The sequence below is a fragment of the Lepidochelys olivacea genome (genome assembly GCF_965140295.1).
Source record: "Lepidochelys olivacea isolate rLepOli2 genome assembly, chromosome: 2".
Taxonomy (NCBI): Eukaryota; Metazoa; Chordata; order Testudines; family Cheloniidae; genus Lepidochelys; species Lepidochelys olivacea.
The window spans coordinates 160,952,425-160,977,226 of NC_140412.1; positions in this window are offsets into that span (position 1 = coordinate 160,952,425).

Sequence of the window (24,802 nt, forward strand, 5' to 3'; positions counted from 1 at the left end):
TCACTAAGTAGAACTTCTTCCTCTCTTGCACTGCAGTCTTGACGTAGGCTTTAGGGAAAAGGGATGCAGAACTGGAAAAAGAAGTTGCACTTTGGGGTTTTATTTAATTTTGGCTCTATTTTAGCTATTACCATGCTTGATTTCATTATGAACTTTCCATCATCTTGACAATTGTAAGCAATTAGCAAAACTTAATTCCATTTAAATGGTTAATGCATTTTGGAATTTCATTATTCTTTTAAAGTTAACCCACCCTCATCTCCAAAAGTCATCGATAATTATTACTGTATCATAGATGTATTCAGAAAACAATGGGCATAGAAAGAATTCTGGTAAGAGCTTGATCCTGAATACCTCACTTCAAAATATTTGCTTGACTGAGAACTTCAAGACTGGTCCCTAAATTCTTTATAACGGTATATACACATTCAATATAATGATGAGGTAGGATCTAATTTACCTTGATTTCAGTAAAGCATTTGATACAGTTCCACAGGGGGAATTATTAGCTAAATTGGAAAAGATGGTGATCAATAAGAAAATTGAAAGATAAGGACTTGGTTAAAGGGGAGACTACAACGAGTCACACTGAAAGGTGAACTGTCAGGCTGGAAGGAGGTTACTAGTGGAGTTCTTCAGGGATCGGTTTTGGGACCAATCTTATTTAATCGTTTTATTACTGACCTTGCACAAAAAGCGGGAATGTGCTAATAAAGTTTGCCGATGGCATGAAGCTGAGAGGTATTGCCAATACAGAGAAGGACCGGGATATCCTACAGGAGGATCTGGATGACCTTGTAAACTGGAGTAATGGTAATAGGATGAAATTTAATAGTGAAAAGTGCAAGGTCATGCAATTAGGGATTAATAACAAGAATTTTTGTTATAAACTGGGGATGTATCACTTGGAAGTAAGAGGAGGAGAAGGACCTCTGAGTATTGGTTGATCACAGGATGACTGTGAGCCACCAATGTGATAGGGCCGTGAAAAAAACTAATGCAGTCGTGGGATGCATCAGGCAAGGTATTTCCAGTAGAGATAAGGAGATGTTAGTACCGTTATACAAGGCACTGGTGAAACCTCATCTGGATATTGTGTGCAGTTCTGGTCTCCCATCTTTAAGAAAGATGAATTCAAACTGTAACAGGTACAGAGAAGGGCTACTAGGATGATCCGAGGAATGGAAAACCTGTCTTATGAAAGGAGACTCAAAGAGCTTGGCTTGTTTAGCCTAACCAAAAGAAGGCTGAGGCGAGATATGATTGCTCTCTATAAATATATCAGAGGGATAAATACCACAGAGGGAGAAGAATTATTTAAGCTCAGTACCAATGTGGACACAAGAACAAATGGATATAACCTGGCCATCAGGAAGTGTAGACTTTAAATTAGACGAAGGTTTCTAACCATCAGAGGAGTGAAGTTCTGGAACAGCCTTCCAAGGGAATCAGTGAGGGCAAAAGACATATCTGGCTTCAAGACTAAGCTTGATAAGTTTATGTAAGGGATGATATGATGGGCTAGCCTAATTTTGGCAATTAATTGATCTTCAACTATTAGCAGTAGATATGCCCAATGGCCTGTGATGGGATACTAGATGGGGTGGGATCTGAGTTACTACAGAGAATTCTTTCCTGTGTGTCTGGCTGGTGAGTCTTGCCCACATGCTCAGGATTTAGCTGATCACCATATTTGGGGTTGGGAAGGAATTTTCCTCCAGCGCAGATTGGCAGAGGTCCTGGGGGTTTTCCACCTTCCTCTACAGCGTGGGGCATGGGTCACTTGCTGGAGGATTCTCTGCACCTCGAAGTCTTTAAACCACAATGTGAGGACTTCAAGAGCTCAGACATAGGTTAGAGGTTTGTTACAGGAGTGGGTGGGTGAGATTCGGTGGCCTGCGTTGTGCAGGAGGTCAGACTAGATGATCATAATGATCCCTTCTGACCTTAAAGTCTATTATTTTAACATCACAAGGAAAAGTAGAAGGCTTAAAGTTCTATACATTTGATCTTGACTTAATCCATTTTAGTTGGATAAGGAAAAATCAGAGGCCACAAAAAGGCCTACATGGACACAAATAAAGATGTTTCTATTTAAAGGACATGTATTGTGTGTGTGTGTGTACGGTATATGTACACATGCTAAAAATTAAATACCAACATTTAGCAGAATGAACAAGAACACAGAATTGTAGTCAACTTACAATATAATGAGCAGGAAAAAATAGGACTAATTCAGAATTAGACAGCATAGGTATTCTATTCCTGCAGTATCTACATTTTCTCCAATACTTTTTTTAGTATCCATTAAGCTTTGCTATAGATTGAATTATTTAAAATAGGGCAACACTGTAATTTACCACCAGAGAGCACCAAAGGATCTGTAAAACACCACAGGAGTGAAAATTTCTTTGAAATGACAAATGAGAAGGGTATTAATGATTTATTTCCAATTTTAAATGAAAAAATAAAAGATAACTATGTCTAAAGTATATGTGAGCAGCTAAGGAGCAGCTCTTTGAAAAGTATCATTTTTTTCTTCAGAAAAAATATAAGCTTTTTTTATACCCAGTTCTCTTTCCCTTTATACAAATTACTTCTGAAATTTTTACCCCAAATCTTTTTGTATCTCATGATTTAGGATCCTAAATATCATTTAAGGTGGAGACTTACCAATTGAAAGTGACAGAGGAGGAAAGACTTGGGTGTAATGGTTGGTCATGGGATGACTATGAGCCACCAATGTGATATGGCTGTGAGAAAGGCGAATACAATTCTAAGATGCATCAGGTAAGGTATTTCCACTAGCGATAGGGAAGTGTTCATTTGTACCATTGTAAAATGCACTTGTGAGACCTCATCTGGAATACTGTGTGCAATTCTGGTCTCCCATGTTCAAGAAGGAGAAATTCAAGCTGGAACTGGTGCAGAGAAGAGCTACTAGGATGAGCAGAGGACTGGAAAACCTACCTTATGAGAGGAGGCTCTTGGAGCTTGGCTTGTTTAGCCTAACAAAATGAAGTTCTATGGGGAAATTGCTCTCTATAAACACATCAGAGGAACAAATACCAGGGAGGGAGAGGAGTTATTTAAGATAAGGGCCAGTGTTGGCACAAGAACACATGGGTATGAACTGGTCTTCAACAAGTTTAGGCTTGAAATTAGAGGAAGGTTTCTAACCATCAGAGAAGTGAAATTCTAGAACAGAATTTCAAGGGGTGTTGTGGGGGCAAAAATCCTAACCAGCTTCAAGACTGAGCTTGATAAGTTTATGGAGGGGATGGTATGACAAGGCAATGGCATATGGTCCATCCACAATTGCTATTAGCAAATATATCTTATGGCCAGAGTTGGGACACTAGATAGGGAGGGCTCTGCGTTACTATGGAGAATTCTTTCCCAGGTGCGTGGCTGGTGGGTCTCGCCCACATGCTCAGGCAGGGTCTAACTGATCACCATATTTGAGGTTGGGAAGGAATTTTCTTCAAGGTCAGGTTGGCAGAGACCCTGAGGGGTTTTTGCCTTCCTCCGCAGCATGGGGCACAGCTCACTTGCTGGTTTGAACTAGAGTAAATTGTGGATTCTCTGTAACTTGAAGTGTTTAAATCACGATTTGAGGTCTTCAGTAACTCAGCCAGAGGTTAGGGGTCTATTACTGGAGTTGGTGGGTGAGGTTCTGTGGCATACAGCATCAGGATGTCAGAGTAGATGATCATGATGGTGCTTTCTTGCCTTAGAATCTGAGCGTCTATGGGTGGTCACTTAGGAGCCTAAATTCCATTGGCTTTCAATGGGACTTGTTTAAGTCACTTTTGAAAATGGGACTTAGGCTCCTGAGTCAGTTAAGAGCTTTTGAAAATTTTACTCCCTGTCAATAGACTTGACTTTTGTGTTCTGTTCAATGACATGGTCACAGTTCTCTGATATTTGGCCGTGGAAATTACAAGTACTGTCTCTTGTTAATGCACACATTTCAATGCAGTTTTACTCTGACAAGAATGTGTAAGACTGACACATTCTTAGTCAACAGATTTATTGCCTAGGTTTGTAGGAGTTACTTTGATCACAAAAAGCTCAGATAAGGTTGTCCTATTTTTTTCACTACTGCTAGGGCTGCAAAGCCCATAAAGCTGTGGGAACGTGAACTGGATTCTGTTCTAGTTCACACCACAACAATTGTTAAACAGGTTCCAAGTGCAAGATTAAATTCTTCCATCGTGTGTAGTTGTGATCCCACTGAAAACAATAGAAACTCCCCTGGTGTAAATAGGAACAGAATTTGGCTCCGAAGAACCTTCTTACAACCAAGAATGCATTCATTTTACTTTTCATTGCCCAGGATGAGTTGGTAAGCCTGGCTGTAGACACGGTGGATAACAAGTAACTTACAAACTGTACTAATTTGATCTGGAAGTCACTGAGAGAATGAACATGAACCCCCCATGTGCCATATTTACACTGTTGCTTTCGAGCGTAGATGTACATTTTAAATAGCAGGTAACCACATGGATTGAAATAAGAATCCATCAGTACATCATGAAGGAGATGATGATGCTTTCCATAGAGACAATATATGTACTTTTCAACATCCTCAACAAGCTAACTAACTTTGGTCGTGCCTTTAGAAAATCCACCTTGTCTGTGTTCAGAGACAACTAGCCAGCAAGAGGGTGGGGACAATATGGACTAACACAAACCTAGAAAGACAAGGTTGGCAGAAGTTTATGCTATTATAGCTGTAGCCTCTGGCCAACAAAAATAGAATGCTTTACTAAGGCCCTGCTTAATTTGCAATATTATGGATCCTGCAATATTCGGCATCCACTGCAATTTTAACAGTGGGAGCCCCGGGCTCCAACTCTCATCCCCAGGCAGCTGAAAGTGGAAAATCACAGAAAAGCAATAATGGAACTTATTACCACAAATAATAAGGTCTATTATTACTTTTTTGCGATTTTCCATGGTTTGTTTGCAACATAGCTGCAATTTTTTGACAATCATCCCATTTTTAAACCATGATTTGAGGACTTCAATAGCTCAGACATAGGTGAGAGGTTTATCGCAGGAGTGGGTGGGTGAGGTTCTGTGGCCTGCATTGTGCAGGAGGTCAGACTAGATGATCATAATGGGCCCTTCTGAACTTAATATCTAATACTTGTTTATTTTTCATTATTTATGTGTAAAAGAGAGTGACTATGAACTATTTTGACATAGAGGTACTAACAGATGGAGACTGTTTCTTTAAATGTATTCTTTTTCACCTTATTAGAGAGCCCCATATCAGAGTGTAATAAAAAAGTAACAGCTTTGATTTCCATATTTTGCACTCCAACATTTTCTCCATTGAAGTCACTGGTGGCATCCCATGCTCAAAACAGCAGTCAGAGAAGAATGAGATCTGTGTCTTTTTTTTTTTTTAACATTTATGTTGCAGTAAACATGGTGGCATGCTATGAGATACTATACTATGGTTTCAAACTTGTTTATTGAGAGAGTGCTTGCCACATTTATCACCATATGTTTCTAATAACTCTCCCCCCAGTATCCCCAATCAGTTGACAAAGGACTGGCAACTTGGAAGGGGTGTGGGGGGACAGGTTCTCACAGAGGAATAGTTGTCACTTGATCAGATTAGTCTGTCTCTGGACTTGTTTCTAACAGCATGATTTTATGAATAAGAAAGACCACACTTAATATATGGCTTACAAATATATGCATTTTTTTTGTCTTTTCTATTTCATCAAACCGGTTTAAACAGGTCAACCAGCATATTAACATCATAGGCGCCGACTCTGTGGGTGCTCCGGGGTTGGAGCACCCATGGGGAAAAATTGGTGGGTGCTCTGCTCCTACCATTAGCTCCCCATCCCGCCCACCTGCCCCAGCTCGCCTCCGCTCTGCCTCCGCCTCCTCCCCTGAGCATGCCACCGCATCCTACTTCTTCCCTGTCCCTCCTGGTGCTTGCCCCATGAAACAGCTGTTTCACGGGGCAAGCGCTGGGAGGGAGGGGGGAGAAGGAGGAACACGACATGCTCGGGAAGAGGCGGGGCCAGGGCGGGGATTTGGGGAGGGGTCCAATAAGGACAGGGAGGGGGTGGAGTTGGGGCGGGGGCAAGGAAAGTTGGCACCTGTGATTAACATAATCAAAAGCTAAGTGTGAGACAGCATGCTTGTGTAATGGTGATCCAAATACAATACAGCAGTGTTCTATTATACACAGAAACTGTATAGTGAAGAAATTTCCCAGCTCCCATTAAGGTTATAAAAAGCTTCCTAAATAAATGAAGGGTAAATGCCAGACAGAATGCTTTAAGATCACATTATATTTGGAAATAGGTAAGTAGCCATTTCAAACACCATTCCTGGGATCAGAATCTTCGTTATGGAAAAGTTAGTGGATGCTAGCATAATACGAATGACTTTCAACTAGTTTTGCTTCCACTCCTTGACTTTACTGAGGGGACTTCAAACTAGAGCACAGTCAGATAAGACACCCTGTCCTTTGAGATTTTGTAGCACTAATAATAGCAATTTAAAAGACCTGCTTCTGTGCCCTCACTCGCAATAGTTGAAACACTATTCTCTAAACATCGTCCCTCGTCTTTCTTATTAGCCAGGCTGTGTAATCATGGACCCGTCTTATGTGCCATTGTACTAATACTGGTTTTCTCTCATTTGCTCTTTAAAAAATTATGAAGTGTGTTTTTTAAGAGTGTATGAATCAGATACTGTAGCCGGTAGAATACACCATGTTCTGTTAATTATATAGGCTTGAACTTTTTCAGCAAAGGGAAAGCTAGGTCTTTGTCCCACCCAGAATCCCATTGATCTCTTCCAAGCAAGTCAGACTTTTTTTCTCTCTAGGCCCCTTTCCTTTTTTAGCTGAGTAAATGACAAAGTGAATCAGAAACATAATTTGTGAAGAAGAACTTGCTTTCCATTTACAATACTTATGTTTTAAAATGATGTGTAGTCGTAAAGTAATGTGCCACACTGGTGATATTTAATACTGAAAAGGCAACAGAAAAAAGTATGCTTCATTTTCTGCATTTCTGATGCCTGCCTCTGGGCTTTTTCTGCATGGCCAGGTATTCTGTAGATTCTCTCTCAGACGTTAGAATGTCGTCAGTCGCCTCATGGGGACAGGATCAGGAACATTGTCTCTCTTTTTATGCTGAGATTTTCAATTTGCAGACATCCAAACCAAACTCCCATCAACTTTCAATGAGACTTGCATACTTTACTCCCTCAGGACTGTTTGGAAAGCCCGACCTTACCTGTTTGTGCAGTGCCTGGCACACTTTTGGCACTACGTAAATTAACAACGTATAATTTTCTTCTGTCTCAGTAAGTGATTTGGCCCTCTCCAATATTTTGAGGTCCCTTCCCCGAGCAGCTAGTGATATAACTGTCCACTTCAGGGTAGCTGTGGCTGTGATCGCCCTTGAGAAAGTAATTTGGATTTTAATATTTAGGCGAATTTAATTTCACTTTGTTTTATTAGCCCTTTCCAAATTGTCATCGAAAGCCTATGGTTCCACGTATAGGCCGCCAATGTCTCTTCCTTACCGATAATGTAAGAACATCGGCTGAAATCTAATCTGAAGAAAGCAGTTTTGATACTCAAAAAAAACAAACAAACAAACAAAACCAACCCTACAATCATATCCCAAACCAACAACTTGTCTGGCCTGACAATGATTTGACTTCCTGCATTTCTTTCCTCTTCCCCTTTTTCTCTCTCCCTCCTTGATGCAAAGTAACTCTGTTGGACTGTGTTACTCTGGCTGACATAAAAGGGGCTGTATGATAGGTGCTGAGAATACTACTGTACTTCCACTGGAAACATGAGCATTAAAACCATAGGGAAAAACTATGGATAATTAACTTAACTGTTAGACGAGGCCCTGAGCCTACAAATACTTAACTTGTGCTTAACTTTATACATGTGAGTAATCCCGCTGGCTTCCATGGGATTACTCATGTACATACAGTTAGGCACTGTTGTGTATGCAGTTTAGGGGCTGGAAAGAAGTATATTTTTCTCCTTCTAACAACCATTTCAATTCAGAGGTATTGCGTTAGCCACTAGAGGGCTCCTTATTAGTTTCCTGTATTGGAAGAGAAACACATGACAATAAAAAATAAAATTGAATAGAAGGGAAATTGACCCCTAATTCATACCAAGATCTATGTGCCTGCAAAATTGAATGAAAAATCGTTGTTCTATCATGTTATGGTTCACTTCTTCACCTGAATGTTTTTGTCAAATGCAGAGTATTGTGTTTAAAACATTTTCCATTCAACAAGAGAAAAAATACACGGATGCTTTAAAAATATATGATTCTACTTTTATCATTATGGTGGGAAAATGACATTGTGAGTGTGCATGGTTATTCTGCTTTATTGATTTCCAGATCAAATTTACTCAGATTATAAGTAAAAAGATGGGGTTTTTTTCCTAATGGCTAATTCTGCAAACTCTTCCTAAGCTTTGCATAATAATTTTATAAAAAATATATTTAATGAACATATATTTATATTTAATCATTTTACGGAAACCAGAAAAAATGGGAAGACGACTTTTCCTAGACTTTAACTATAAATATGTCCTGCAACATTATCTGGTAAAGGGATTTTGAATATGACTTTAGAGTTCTTACAGTCTAGATGTTCTTACACTTTAGAGTGATTATCTGTGTATAAAAGGAGTAACTTTTCAATGCTTGATATTATCGGAATAACAGTCCAGCTCCTCCACAGAGTCTCGTCTTGTATAGGTAATTACTATTTCATTCTATATTTAACTTTACCTACAAATTATTTCTATGGCCTCTGGATCCATATTGTCAGTCAACTACAGTAAATTGTATTTCAGTATTATTTTAGGCTTCTGGTTTGTAGGGTTTATTAATTTCATTTTTTTAGCGTTTATTTTTAGCAATGTACATTTTATGTGGATGTGCAAAAATCAGTGTTTTTCAGGGCTTTCTGTCTGTATATACTGTCACAAGTAATGTATATTATGTATGTTACTCATTACTGTGCTAAGTACTGTAATGAATAATCTCTGTGTAATGTTTCTTAGCACGCTTTCATGTAGTTTCAGACAGCACTACATGAAAAAGGACTAGGGAACCTTTTGTGCGCACTAGCTAGCAGGATCTACACAGACCAATTAATGCACAATCCGTTAGTGTGGTATGGAAATCACACTCCCATAGAATGTATTACTGCTCTATATAGACAAGGCTTTAGCTGCAATTAACCATTTCTAGTGTTTTTTCTGGTGTTTGTTGGCTAAACACTGATTTTATTATTGATTTTTTGTGTGTGTATTGGGGTGTTTTATCAGAGTTTATTGGTTAAAACTTAAAATCAGAAGCCCTTATATTATATAATATGGCAACATATGAGGTTTTGCAGGCAGATAAACTGAAAGTGTTTGTATATACAGTAACAAACATGTTCGTAGCTTTTTCTGGGTATATGTCTGATGTCACAAATACACATTCAATACTGTATTCGGGGATACATACCTTACATAGTACCTCAGTATATGGAATACACAATGTGGTATGTAATCACAAAGCAACTTTAGATCTGCTAGCTAATTCTATATAACTGTACAACTTAGAACTGAAAGGATATATAAAACTGCCTGCCACAAATCTTCAGAGGTTCCGAATAGCATATGCCTTGCAGAAGATGCATGGCTGATGTTAGAAATGGTTAAATAAATTCATGCAGGCAGTTAGTGAGTCTTTCATCACTCACTTTGTGCCCTATATCTTTTGGTGATACAGCTGCTTTTCTGTTACTTTGACTTGCACATTCAAAATCTAATGTCTGGACAAAAAGATTTTTCAAAATATAGTCCAAAGTCTTAATGACTGAAGTCAATGGAGTTCCGTAAGGAATTAATTTGGTTCAAAATATTGACTCAAACTACCCAGGTGATTGCAGCAACTTTCTTTATGCTGGCAACAGATAAATTAACCAAAGAAGCAAACAATGTCTCTGTCAAGGTTCCTTCCCCACTCTGAACGCTAGGGTACAGATGTGGGGACCTGCATGAAAAACCTCCTAAGCTTATCTTTACCAGCTTAGGTCAAAACTTCCCCAAGGTACACAATATTCCACCCTTTGTCCTTGGATTGGCTGCTACCACCACCAAACAAATACTGGTTACTGGGGAAGAGCTGTTTGGACACCTCTTTCCCCCGCAAAATACTTCCCAAAACCTTTCACCCCACTTCCTGGACAAGGTTTGGTAAAAAGCCTCACCAATTTGCCTAGGTGACTACAGACCCAGACCCTTGGATCTTAAGAACAATGAACAATCCTCCCAACACTTGCACCCCCCCTTTCCTGGGAAATGTTGGATAAAAAGCCTCACCAATTTGCATAGGTGACCTCAGATCCAAGAGTTTGGGTCTGAGAACAATGAAAAAGCATTCAGTTTTCTTACAAGAAGACTTTTAATAGAAATAGAAGTAAAGGAATCACCTCTGTAAAATCAGGATGGTAGATACCTTACAGGGTAATTAGATTCAAAACATAGAGAATCCCTCTAGGCAAAACCTTAAGTTACAAAAAAGATACACAGACAGAAATAGTTATTCTATTCAGCACAGTTTTTTTCTCAGCCATTTAAAGAAATCATAATCTAACACATACCTAGCTAGATTACTTACTAAAAGTTCTAAGACTCCATTCCTGGTCTATCCCAGACAGAGACCCTTCATTTCTCTCTCTCCTCCCAGCTTTTGAAAGTATCTTGTCTCCTCATTGGTCATTTTGGTCAGGTGCCAGCGAGGTTACCTTTAGCTTCTTAACCCTTTACAGGTGAGAGGAGTTTTCCCCTGGCCAGGAGGGATTTCAAAGGGGTTTACCCTTCCCTTTATATTTATGACAGTGTCTATTGTACTCTACTGGTAAATCATGTACGTATTTATTTATAGGTATCTGCACAGGAGATGATGCCAGGTATACGTTTTAAAGATCTGTGATTATGCATTCCTGTAGTAGGCGATACAACTCAAAAGTCTTATTACCAACAAACTCAATTCACAGTTAGAGCTGAAGGAAATTTTAATCACTCTCCTTGTAGCTGGGTTTGCAGCATATATGATGTAAGATTGTGCTATGTTTATAAATTTTCATAAACCTTACAATCAGTTTGTGGTAAATTAACAATTGAACGTCATCCTAAATTCTGATTTACATTGCTTTGATGGGGAGGGAACTAAATCATGATTTAAGGGTTGACTCTGTAATTACGCACAAGAGTAATCCCGCTTGCTTCCAAGGGACTATGTGCATGATGAGGAAAGGTGGCAGGAACAGGTATTATATCTGTTGTGGTTCTGTACCAGCACATTATGACCAACGTTTCTATGGAGTGAGGTTTGACCTTTTTTTCATTTAATTTGTTTAAATTTGTCTCCATGTGCCAGGTCAACATAATCTATGCCAAGTCTGTTTCTTGCTATGGGCTGTTTTAAAAAGAGGCAAGGGAGAGGAAATAGGTTTGTATAGGTTGTGATTACTGAGTTTCTTTTCCTTCCTTCAAATGGCTCTAAGAAGAGTAAACACAAATCCTTTGAAGTAGCAGAAAGACTAGCCCCAGCCTTGTGAGTAGCTTTACAAAGCTTTCTTGTAGCACCTTATTGTTTTCAAGGCAAACTCTTTATCAGGTTATGTGAATTACTTTCCCCTCTGTGTAATCTATGACTGACAACAGAAATGACCTCTGTCATAAATATAAAGGGAAGGGTAAACACCTTTAAATCCCTCCTGGCCAGAGGAAAAACCTTTTCACCTGTAAAGGGTTAAGAAGCTAAAATAACCTCACTGGCACCTGACCAAAATGACCAATGAGGAGACAAGATACTTTCAAAGCTGGGGGGGGACACAAAGAGTCCTATCTGTCTGTGTGATGCTTTTCCCGGGACCAGAGCAGGATCGCAGGTCAGAACTCTTGTAAAGGGTTAGTAAGCAATCTAGCTAGATATGCATTAGATTCTGTTTTGTTTAAATAGCTGATAAAATAAGTTGTACTGAATGGGATGTATATTCCTGTTTTTGTGTCTTTTTGTAACTTAAGGTTTTGCCTAGTGGGATTCTTTGTTTTGAATCTGACTACTCTGTAAGGTATTTCCCTTCCTGATTTTACAGAGGTTTTTCTTTTACTTTTTCTTTAATTAAAATTCTCTTTTAAGAACCTGATTGTTTTTTCATTGTTCTTATGATCCAAGGGTTTGGGTCTGTGTTCACCTATGCAAATTGGTGAGGATTTTTATCAAGCCTTCCCCAGGAAAGGGGGTGTAGGGCTTGGGGGGCTATTTTGGGAGGGAGACGTTTCCAAGTGGGCACTTCCCCTGTTATTTTTGTTAGACACTTTGGTGGTGGCAGCATAAGGTCCAGGGACAAAAGGTAAAACAGTTTGTACTTTGGGGAAGTTTTAACCTAAGCTGGTAAAAATAAGCTTAGGGGGTCTTTCATGTAGGTCCCCACATCTGTACCCTAGAGTTCAGAGTGGGGAAGGAACCTTGACAACCTCTAAAAGATGAAAGGCCTGCAGGGTAGACCGGGGATCTTGTTTTACAAGTACAACTTAGAAGGGCAACCTGCCTCTTTGATTGTGCTTTCTAACAGACTGCGGGAAAAGTAATTGCTGTTTTATTTGTCCACTTCCTTTATGACTGTACTTTGCTAACCATCTGACTGTAAGACATACTAGAACTCTTACAAATCAATTGTCTCATTCTTCTGTCTGCCTTTTTACTCCTATGGTTTTACTATGAAGTAAAATGCAGTGAACAGGCCTTTAACCTGCGTTAAGGTGTTAGCAACACTGACCCTTTTCATTTAATTCCTGACTCTGTCAGCTGCTGAAATACAAGGGTTCCAGTCTGTTTGTAAAAAGAAAAGGAGGACTTGTGGCACCTTAGAGACTAACAACTTAATTTGAGCATAAGCTTTCGTGAGCTATTATGCTCAAATTAATTTGTTAGTCTCTAAATGGCCACAAGTAGTCCTTTTCTTTTTGCAGATACAGACTAACAAGGCTGCTACTCTGAAACCTGTCATTATGCAAGGCAGTCTGTTTGTAGGTTACTAATTAACCATTATCTTTAAAAATGCAAACTTTATATCTTAGCAGGTAACCAAGTCTGGCATTAAATTAAAAGGATATCTGCTTATAAGAATTTACTGATCAATCTAAATCAAATTCCTCTTTCTCAGTACATACTCTTACATACACTATATATAATATATTCACAAAGATGCATGGTAGCTGCAATTTAACACATGGTGTTCCTGTTTTACTGTCTTGCCTGCACTCTGCCTCCTGATCCCTCTCCACTATTTAGATGTTGATTAACATTCCAGATATCTGAGTGCCTTCAATCATATGCCATTTAACTATATATATATATACCTCCCACAAAAATGTGTCCTGCTTTAACGTTAAATGTGGAATTTTCCTCCCAAAAGTACACTGGCCCAAGACCCAAGATGGACAACAGTTAGCCCTGGACTAGTGATGCGATTAAGGTTGAGGGCTGTCTCAGATTCCTTCTGGACTAGAAATAGGAGTTTTGCATCACTGGAAACAGGAGATTAGCAGCTGACCAGAGGGACATACTGCACTGGTTTATGGTCCTAGAAAATTCCAAGATATCAGATGCTTTGAAATCATGACGTTTTTACGCATAGAAAAGCTGGTTTCGGTCATTGTTCAAAGTTTTTAACCAGTATTAGTAAGATTTTGCCCCTCCCCTCCCCACCACCCAAAGATTGTTGGGGTCATTTTAGCAATAGAGCTTGGTTTTACAAGTGGAAAGATTTATTTATATATAATATATCCCAACAACATGTTTCAAGACCATCTCAAACATTTCTAGAACACACTATCTGTTATATAAGTGCACATATAGCTTAGACGATGTCATGGAGCTCTATACAAGCTTCATTGAACTCATGACTAACTCATCATAAGAGTAATGTAGCATCGCAACTCATGACAGTAAAACTTTTGTACCGCAAACCGTCATGTATTCTGTATGTATAACTTTCCTAGCCTCTCTCTGCCAGCTTTCAAATCAAGGAGCATTCTGCGGTCCAGATCCTCTAAAGCTCACTCAGACAAAATATCCATTGAAGTCAATGCTACTGTTAAAATAAATATATTGTGAAGAAAAATAATGTTACTGTTGATGAAATGGGAAAGGTCATTGGATAATTTGATTTATTTTTATAAATCTATATCTCCCAACTACTGTCTCTGAGTCAGTTAGCCATCAGATGAGTGAGGCCTCCTATTTCAAACAGCTTTCTGTGACAGGAGCTATAATAGAAGCTACTTCCTTAACCTCTTAGTGGCATCTTGTGCCTCAGTTTCTCCACTGGCAGACACAATTATAGGACCTAATCCCACAGGCCATACTCTTTTGCTGCAATTGGAGTCTTGTTTGATGATAAATCTATTGCAGCAAAGAAGTATATTTAAAACTGGATGACTCAGTCCTCTGATGGGCTCTGTTGGAATTATGGATAGTTCAGATCAATGTGTGTGTATATATAATATTCCCATTATACATCTATATTTATAAACAATATAATTATTTTACTTCAATAATTCTCTTAATAAAATACCACTCCATAAGCCACTGTGAAATATTCCTCCTTTGTTCTACAGTGTATTCTTTCCTGGCTTTTTAAAGAAAGCCTATTCCAAAATTTCCGTATGACAACAAGAAATATGTGCATAGTTGCAGTAGCATTTGGAATTAGGCTCTCTGGCGCTAGTGGAGGTGGATGGAACAGTAGTAATAGACACAAGAGAAGAGAGAGGGACAGCAACCATTGTTGTTTTCAAGTAATTAATTTTTTTTTTATAAAGGGACAATAACCAACTTCTGTTGGTTTAATGCTTTTCTTATCCATATTCTTAATACTCTCTTAATACTTAATACTCAGCCTGAATACTTTTTAAATCCACTCGCTTTGCCATTTCAGGCCAGGAGAAAAAAAGTTATTTTTGCTTTTATTTTGAATGGAGATGAAAACTTCAGATATGTTCCAATGACAAACATTTCAGTTTATGCCGCATTGTATCATACCAAAACATCTTTGTGCACAAGCAGCAGCAATAATATTAACTCTGCTTTGAAAATAGTTTTTGTTATTGTCTCTGCAGAACCAGATTACCAGGGTTACAAACAGAAGTGTCTGATTAAATTGTGCTTGTAAGCTGAGAATTGTGAATTTGTCTTGTGTAGATTAGAACATCAGTCCTCTTAGTGTACCCAACACACAGGCTTGTAAACACAACTGGCCCATTTTAATATTGATTTAGAAGTCATAAAGCCGTAGACTTTAAGGCCAGAAGGGACCACTAGGTCCTCTAGTCCAACCGTTTGTATATCACAGGCCACCAAAACCACCCAGCATCCACACACCAAACCCAACAACTGAAATTAGATGAAAGTAGTACAGCCCACAGGAGACTAAACTATTATGTGCCACAGGCGGAGAACAGGAGGGACCAAGGTGTATCAGTGCCTGAAGCCCCCAAAATGGCAGGGAAATGATTGAAATATGCCCAGATAAACCTGGCAAGTGACCTGTATTTTGTAGAGGAAGGTGAACCCCCCCCCCATCACTGCAAATCTAACCTGAGGGGAAATTTCTTCCCACTCCCACATATGGTGATCAGTTGGACCCCAAGCATCTGAGCAAGAACCAACCAGCCAAGCACCTGAGAGGAGAATGCTCGGGGCCACCTCAGAATCCCGACCATCCCCATCCCAGTATCCTATCTCCATCCATGGCCATCCCTGATACTTCAGAGAGAGGATATTTTTTAAAACAGTGTCCCACAATATATGGGGGGTGGGTGGGAATATCCCTTCGTGAGACCTGGCAGTGGCTGGAAGTGATGGAAATATTGATTTAGAGAGATTAAAAAAGAAAAAAATGGTATGCAAAGGCTCTGGGCGCCCTGGCAAGTCATCAAAGTCCTATTCTGCAAAAACAGCCAGAGGCAATCCCCTCTGGGCCACGGACAAAATAACAGCCAGCCATCAATTACATAAACAACCCCCATCTCAGATCCCACAAAAACATTCAACTTTGGAAACTTCAGTTCCTCACCAAAAAAAAAAAAAAGTCCACATACCTCAGCATCCACTCCTATATACCTGTGGCAATCAGGCTAAGCCTTGATCACATCCCCCCCCCCCCTCCACACACACACACACAAACCAACATGATTAGGTACTTTTTAGATTACCCCTGACCCTGCTGGAAATATCACTTAAGGAAAGCAATTACTTCCAGTGCTCCTCAGGTGGAAATTTATAACAGGTATCACTTAATATCCTGATTAATATAAATTACATTTACACCAGGGATTACTTTAGCTCAATGATTTTTCTGCAACTAATCTAAGAAGTATATTACTGCTGCAGTACAGAATTTAGTCATTCAATAGCAACTACAAAGGAAGTGTTAAGATATACATGATTAAGGACTCAGGCAAACCAGGGCATTCCAATCTCTAAATGAAGTTGAACACCACACTATGGTACACTAGCTACCAAACTTCCTGAGTTTATTTGCCCAGGTGTTGTTATCCTTTCCTACTTGTTTATTAAAGTTACCCAGGATCACGATGACCTCTCTTCTTAGAGTTTCATTAAAGAGTGACTGCAAATGCTGATGAAAATTATCTGCAGCTGCATCATTGGCCTGGTTGTTGATAAGATGCTCTGCTCCAGGAGCCTCTTTGTTCCAACTGGCACAGAGGACAGCGGGGCAGAGAGTTTCACAGGGGGTCCCCCGGGTCAAGTATATGCACAATAATTCACCAAAGGGTGGCATGTGAGACCTCTGCTGAGAGCCACTAGCCCACTGGTCATCATAATCATTTCAAAATGTATGTGTGGATAATATTTACAGAGTTAGATATCCATACTGGAAATTATGTTCTTAAAGCCTTGGAGTTAAGGCAACAAGTAAACAGGAGGTAACATGCCTCAAGCCAGTTCCTTCCAGCCAGGGAGTAATAGATGCTTATTGTCTTGGCTGAGCACTGTGTATTGCGCACTTCACAATATAATTCTATTTCCACACTGAGCCAAAAGGCTCATTAAGAGATGATGAAATCTCCAAGAGAGAAAATTTACAGGAAGAAATAAACCATCAGAAATGGATCCTGTTCACGAGTAAAGGCAATGGATTGCTGAAGCATATCTGAGGGGCAGAGGTACCTCTTGCATCTTTCCACTGAGGAGGCAAGCTGACAACATGACGTGTCTCATAAATAGGGCCCTACCAAATTCACGGCCATGAAAAACGCATCACAGACCATGAAATCTGGTCTCCTGACATGAAATCTGGTCTTTTGTGTGCTTTTACCCTTTACTATACAGATGTCATGCGGGAGACAAGCGTTTCTAAAATTGGGGGCCTGACCCAAAAGGGAATTGCAGGGGGGTCACAAGGTTATTTTGGGGGAGGGGTCACGGTATTGCCACCTACGTCTGTGCTGCTGCTTTCAGAGATGGGTGGCCAGAGCATGGTAGCCGCCAGCAGCAGTGCAGAAGTAAGGGGTAGCAGTACCGCAACCCCCCCTACAATAACATTGTGACACCTCCCCCGCCCACCAGGACCCCTATGATTACAACAACATGGAATTTCAGATTTAAATAGCTGATATCATGAAATTTATGATTTTTAAATTCCTATGACCGTGAAATTGGTAGGGACCTACTCATAAATGGAAGATCCCAGACTACCCAGACTGTAGTAAGATGGAAGGACTTTGGTGTGAGCTTTGCTGTATAAGACATAAAAGTATCTAGTTAAATAAGTCTAGGTTCTAGAATGCATGGCATGATTTGATTTTATATGTAACCATTTGTTTCCAATATTTTGGAATTCTATAATTTAAATCTCTACTTTTTCTTAAATAAACTTATACTTGTTTTCACTATTAACATATCTAAGTGCTGTGCATTAAGTGGAATGCTGATCTGAGGTAGAACCCGTAAGCTGGGCTGTTTCTTTGGGAGTAGCCATCTGTGAATACTGTGAGTATCCAGTGGAACCATAGGCACCGACTCTGTGGGTGCTCCGGGGCTGGAGCACCCATGGGGAAAAATTGGTGGGTGCTCTGCACCCACTGGCAGCTTCTCCCCCACTCCCTGCCCCAGCTCACCTCTGCCTCCTCCCCTGAGCGCGCCTTCCCCGCTTCTCCCCCTAGCTCCCAGCGCTTGACGCTGCAAAACAAGCTGGGAGAGGGGAGGAGTGGGAATGCAGCGCACTTAGGGGCGGAGGCGGGGAAGAGGCGGGGCAGGGATTTGGGGAAGGGGACCAATAGGGGCAGGGAGGCGGTGGAGTTGGGGCAGGGACTTTGGGGAAGGAATTGGAATGGGGGCAGGGCAGCGGTGGAGTCGGGGTGGGGGAGCACAAGCACCCACCGGCGCCATGAGAAGTTGGCGCCTATGAGGGGAACAGGGGCTGGACTTTGCAGGGAGACGCTTGAAGGGCTTGTGGGTTGAAGTGTGCCTATCACTAAGTTGCAGAGGGATGGTGCAGCCTGTGTAGGCTGAGAGAGGAGTATGTGTGTTGCCCATTGCTGATGGAGTCAAGGAGCTGACCCTGCAGCAGGCACAGACAAGGTTTCCTCACACTAAGGGCAAGAGTCACTGATGCCCATAGCCAGTACGGACTCAGACACTGATAAGTCACTCATTAAACAACTGCTAACCCTGCAATGCCCATCAGGCATTGGGTGAAAGTACTATAGCCACCCCTTGCTGGAACAACCTATTGGGGTGGCCTGAAAAGAAAAATGCATGGTCCTCCAATTTCTTTACACCACTTCCTGGCCAGTGCACTTCAGATAAAATGCAGATAACAATATTCAGGTTTCTCAATTGCTTGCTGAAGAGGACGGCTTTTGCTGTTAAAACAGAAGACCAACAAATTCTAAAGGGTGTTTACCAAGGAATCTGGGTGGTGCTTACATGGGCACCCAAAGCTTTAATGGCACAGTATGATTCCCAGTGATGGCCATAAATTGAATATCCAGACCACCTTCAGGACCCAGCCAGAGATCATTCCCAGTGCTTGATCAGTAAGGAGACTGTCTGCTTGGGATTTGCCATAATGACAATCACATGATCTGTTAGAAGGACACAGACTAAAAAAACCAAATACAAACTGGATCAAGGTAACTCTCTAGACTCTGCCTTGAAACTTAATATTTCCTTTAGAGTTCAACTAGTGATTATAAAGTTTTTCGTAGTAGTCTAAATGCACAACATATGGTGGTTCTCTTATTTTCTGTATGTTCTCTTTGTTGTACCTTTAAGTAAATACATCTTCTGAATTTGTGTATTCTGGATTGAATCTGACTCTTATGTTTATGATAAAACTGTTTGTTACAATTCTCAAGGCAATTGTGGGAGGAATACACAAAGGGATTTGGGTATTGCAATGCTTTTAGGCACCTAGAAAATCACAGGAACAACACTGTGATCCACAAAGACAAATTAGATCCCTATGCTCCCTATATCATGAATGGGGAGAGATTGGCACCTTAGACTATGATCCACAAAAGCTAAGTACACTAGGTGGAGAGCTGCCTAAACTAGCCAATGGGAGATACTGACAAGAGGGGTGTGTGCTAAGCCTCTCCCCTCTTTGAGATAGGTGCCTAAATCCAGACTGCAGGGAGGCACCTAGCTGGATTTAGTGATTCATAGGTGTCAGGTGGCTTAAGTGTTTAGGGCATTTCTTACTGGAATGAGTTAGGTACCTGCCTCACTCCATACCCAGGCCCAGAGGAGGTGGTACCTGTCTTATAACGCCAGGGTTTAGAACACTCTCTCCTGGGCTGTGTGAGATGCAGGTTTAATTCCCCACTCTATCAAAGGAGGAGAAAGGATTAGAACAGGGGTTTTCCACTGCTCAGGAGAGTGTGCTAACCACTAGGATATGGGGATAGTCTGAGGTGGAGCTCCCCAGATTTCTCCTGTTGGAGCTGTTCCACTGTGACTAAATAATGAGTGACAGGACTGGACCCATGCTCTCCCACCTCGTAGGTGGGTGCCCTGCCACAGAGTCGTTCCCTCTCTTAACACACAAAATCATAGCGATTGAGAATACTTTAACTTATTTCTACTGGTACTCTAAACAGGCTAGGAAGAAAATTCATGTCACTCTTGTGAATAATGTGATTCTGCCCAACCAGAGAGGCCTCCAGAGTGGGAGGGGAAGTCCCTCCTGCATGAAGACCAGTTTGCCTGAACAGGAAATGTGATTCCCTCCAGCAGCAAGATTAGGGTTAATAACTGGGAGGGCAAAAAATAAAGAGAAGACAGCAGTGGAGAAGGGATGGGGCAGTGGAAGGTTGATAAATCTAGGCAGTGGATAGGAAAAGAGGAAAAATTAGGAGCATAATTTTCAGCCTTCAAGCCTGCTGAAGAGTGATACTAGTATCCAAAATATGTGATCAATAACCAAAATGTGGGATACTTGTGTTTTGTTGCATGTTGCATCATAATGACTATTAGAGTATATTTTATAGTATAATGCATTTTAGAGTATAATGCATCATAATGACTATTAGAGTATATTTTCTGATTGGTGGGAATTGAATTAACTAGATTTTTTAAAAAGAAAATTGGAAAAAGCCAATTGTATCACATGCAACCATAAGGTCCTCCCACCATGGCTTCTCAGCAGGGTTTGCATTCTCAGGCTTTTGCTTTCTAGCATAAACCTTTACTACTTGAGCTGCAAGAGTCTTTACTATCCCTATTCCCAGCCAGTGGATCAGGACTTGAAAAATCTATTTGGGTAGAATCTTGACGATCAAGAATGCTAGGTTCTAATCCTACATCAGACTGGGAATGCGGTCAACTGGTTAAAAAGAAGCTAATCAAAACACACAAAGTTAGCACATTCATTCTGAAAGGCAGTGTGATTAGGCTTGGGTTTGCTATATTAAAGAGCAGATTTTTACTATCACCTTTCTCTGAAGTGACCTGGTGCATCCTATCCATTAATTAATTTGTAAAATGGGCTAATACTTGACTACCTTCAAGGGTTGTGGGTAAGAGCCTTAGCACAGTAATGAAAGGTCTGAAATGCTGTCAGTCGAGATGAGAGCAGACTGCAATGATTCCATGGCAACAAACTCTGTGAAAGTCCTGTAGGAAGGAATGGTGGCTCCTCCACAGATTTGCCTGTCATGGCAATAAAAGTATTAATCATTGGAACAATTTACCAAGAGTCATGGTCGATTTCCCATAACTGACCAATTTAAAATCAAGATTGGATCCATTTCTAAAAGATATGCTTTAGAAATTATGTTGAGGACATTTAGTGGCCTGTGTTCTACAGGAGATCAGACTACGTGATCACAATGGTCCCTTCTGGCCTTAAATTATCTGAGCTCAGCGTGCAATATTCTGCAAAATCCAGCTGCTTGAAAGTTGTTTGCAAATATGGGTAATGGTGGGAAGATGTAGTGGCAGGGAATGGGAGTGGAACAGATAGAGGCGGGAAGAGGTGGTAAAGAAGGGGGGCTAATAACTGATAGAGGAAAGAGAGCATTTGGCTCCATACTCCTGCCAACTGAAACATAGGACATAGCCATATTACTGTTCATTTGCCATGCCCACATCACTTCTCTCTTTTCCCTATTTTCATAAAGCTATTCTGCATTTAGTTCCAGAATAAACCCCCTGTGTGGATACACTATTCTAGAATAAAAGTCACTTTTTTCTCAAACAATTATTCTGCTTTGATTGTCCATTCATTATAGGTGGGGCTCGTAGTACCGCCTTATTATTAAGGTTGCCTGACACTACCCATTATAAAATTCTGTTTTCAGGGCCTTCAAACTTTATGTATTTAGGTTGAAATTTTCCATACTGGGTATCTGTCTCAGGCAGAACTTTTCTGGAAAATTTCAGCCAAAACAGTTCAGTCATTTACAAGAACAGGGCTAGGGGAAAATAGATTTTTTTTTTTTTTGCCCATGTTAAAAAAATATATATGAGAACTTTTCTTTGGAATGCTGTAGCACCCCATGCTTTGGAGTAGGGCCTTGAAATCTGTCAGGGATATGCTTCTTGCCATCCCTCTGAAAATCTGCAAAACTGGCTTAAGTTATAAGTATTTGAAAAATCTCAGTTTTGCACATGCCCAATAGAGACTTGACTTAACTAAAATCTCTGAAGATTCCAACCTTACTAAGTATGCTTGAGCCTCTCACAGCTCCTACTGTCTCTCGTTGGAGTCTGTTTTTGAAGTTTTTTTGTTGTAATATTGTGACTTTTAGGTCTGTAATCGAGTGACCAGAGAGATTGAAGTGTTCTCCGATTGGTTTTTGAATGTTATAATTCTTGACAAAAACCAGTCAGAGAACACTTCAATCTCTCTGGTCACTCGATTACAGACCTAAAAGTCACAATATTACAACAAAAAAACTTCAAAAACAGACTCCAACGAGAGACTGCTGAATTGGAATTAATTTGTACACCATTAAATTAGGCTTGAATAAAGACTGGGAGTGGATGTGTCATTACACAAAGTAAAACTATTTCCCCATGTTTATTTTTCCCCCCACTGTTCCTCACACGTTCTTGTCAACTGCTGGAAATGGCCTGTCTTGATTATCACTACAAAAGGTTGGTTTTTTTTCTCTCCTGCTGGTAATAGCTGACCTTCACTGATCACTCTCGTTATAGTATGTATAGTAACACCCATTGTTTCATGTTCTCTGTGTATATAAAATCTTCCTTCTGTATTTTCCACTGCATGCATCCACTGAAGTGTGGTGTAGCCCACGAAAGCTTATGCTCAAATAAATTTGTTAGTCTCTAAGGTGCCACAAGTACTCCTGTTCTTTTTGCAGATACAGACTAACATGGCTGCTACTCTGAAACCTATCCCCAGAGAGCGACTGAGCATGCTCCAGTCCAGGGCTACAGGGCTAGAAGCTGGATTTTCCTTGCAATGGCTGATCTGGATCAGGGCAGGGCTAGGCACTGGAACTGACAGCATGGAACCTCTCTCTCCTGGACTCTCAGTGACCCGCCCACCACTGGGACCCAGGCAGTGGGGAAGAGGAAGCTTTCTGATTTGAATGCAGGGTGGAATAGAAGCAGATGGGATCAAGCAGTCTGAGACTGGAGCTGTGAGGAGAGAGAACCTGTGAGTGGGATTTACTGGTTAGTCAAGGAGAGTGGGACTGGAAGACATCAGTGGTGGAAGGGGGGTCAAAAAGGATTGTTTTTCCCCAGATGAATTCTGGAGTTGTTTTTCATCTTCCTCAGGAGCATCAAAGATTGGCCACTGCTGGAGGCAGGACAGTGGCTGCGATAGATTAGTGCTCTGAGGTGGTACAGAGAAACATTTCTTAGATGCTGGGTTGGTGTGTCTTGCTCATATACTCAGGGTCAAACTGACTGCCAAATTTGGTGTCAAAAAGGAATTTTTCCCCAGGTCAGATTGGCAGGAACCTTGGGGGTGAGGGGTGGGGATGCCTTCCTCTGTTGCATGAGCCATGGATTGCTGCTAGGATCATTTGGGTATATCTCACTTCAGTTCCCTGCCATTGCAGGGCCCTCAGGCTTTGGTGACGCCTCTGGCCCACCTTGATTTTCATACACATTGTAAGGAGAGTGGTCACTTTGGATAAGCTATTACCAGCAGGAGAGTGAGTTTGTGTGTGTGGTTTTTGGAAAAAGGGGGGGTGGGATGAGAAAACCTGGATTTGTGCTGGAAATGGCCCACCTTGATTATCATACACATTGTAAAGAGAGTGGTCACTTTGGATGGGCTATTACCAGTAGGAGAGTGGGGTGGGAGGAGGTATTGTTTCATGGTCTCTGTGTATATAATGTCTTCTGCAGTTTCCACAGTATGCATCCGATGAAGTGAGCTGTAGCTCACGAAAGCTTATGCTCAAATAAATTGGTTAGTCTCTAAGGTGCCACAAGTACTCCTTTTCTTTTTGCGAATACAGACTAACACGGCTGTTACTCTGAAATCTGTCTCTCCTGTTCTCTGCCTGCAACACACAACAGTTTAGTTTCCTGATAAATGAAAAGTTTTAGTCTAACTAAAGTCATTGGGTTTAATATAGGAGTATCTGGGTGAAATTTGATGGTCTGTGATATACCAGAGGTCGGACTAGATGATCTAATGGTCCCTTCTGGCCTTAAACTCAATGCAGTTAATCTTATGAGATGAGCAAAGGAAGCAATTCTGCCATATCAACATGCTAAGGGGCAAATGATCAGCTGGTATAAATTGTCACAGCTTCATTCAGTAACACCGGAGGAATTTTTTTTAAAGTGGGACATGAGCGTTCCCACTTTCTAAAAGGCAACTTCTTTGCACAACCAAGGGCAAATATAGCCCATTAAATAAAAAAAGACATGAATATACAACTACCCAGGGTTTCTTGTGACTACATAAACCATTCAGGCTTCATTCTCATGGTTTATAAAATCACTAGAACTCCCTTAATGGAAATATAATGGCATGATTCACAGTTACCTGGCTGCTTATAATTAATTCATATTCCTTTTAATTTCTGGTTAAGAATTTTAATAAGACCATTCTCTTAATCATGTTTTTTCTAATTTAACCATGAAAAGCAGAAGCAAGGACTTACATGGATGGATAGCCGGAGAGAATACTATTCCACCTTGTTAAAATAAAATAATTAGCTTTACAAATATGGCAAGAGGAAAGAGGAGAAAGG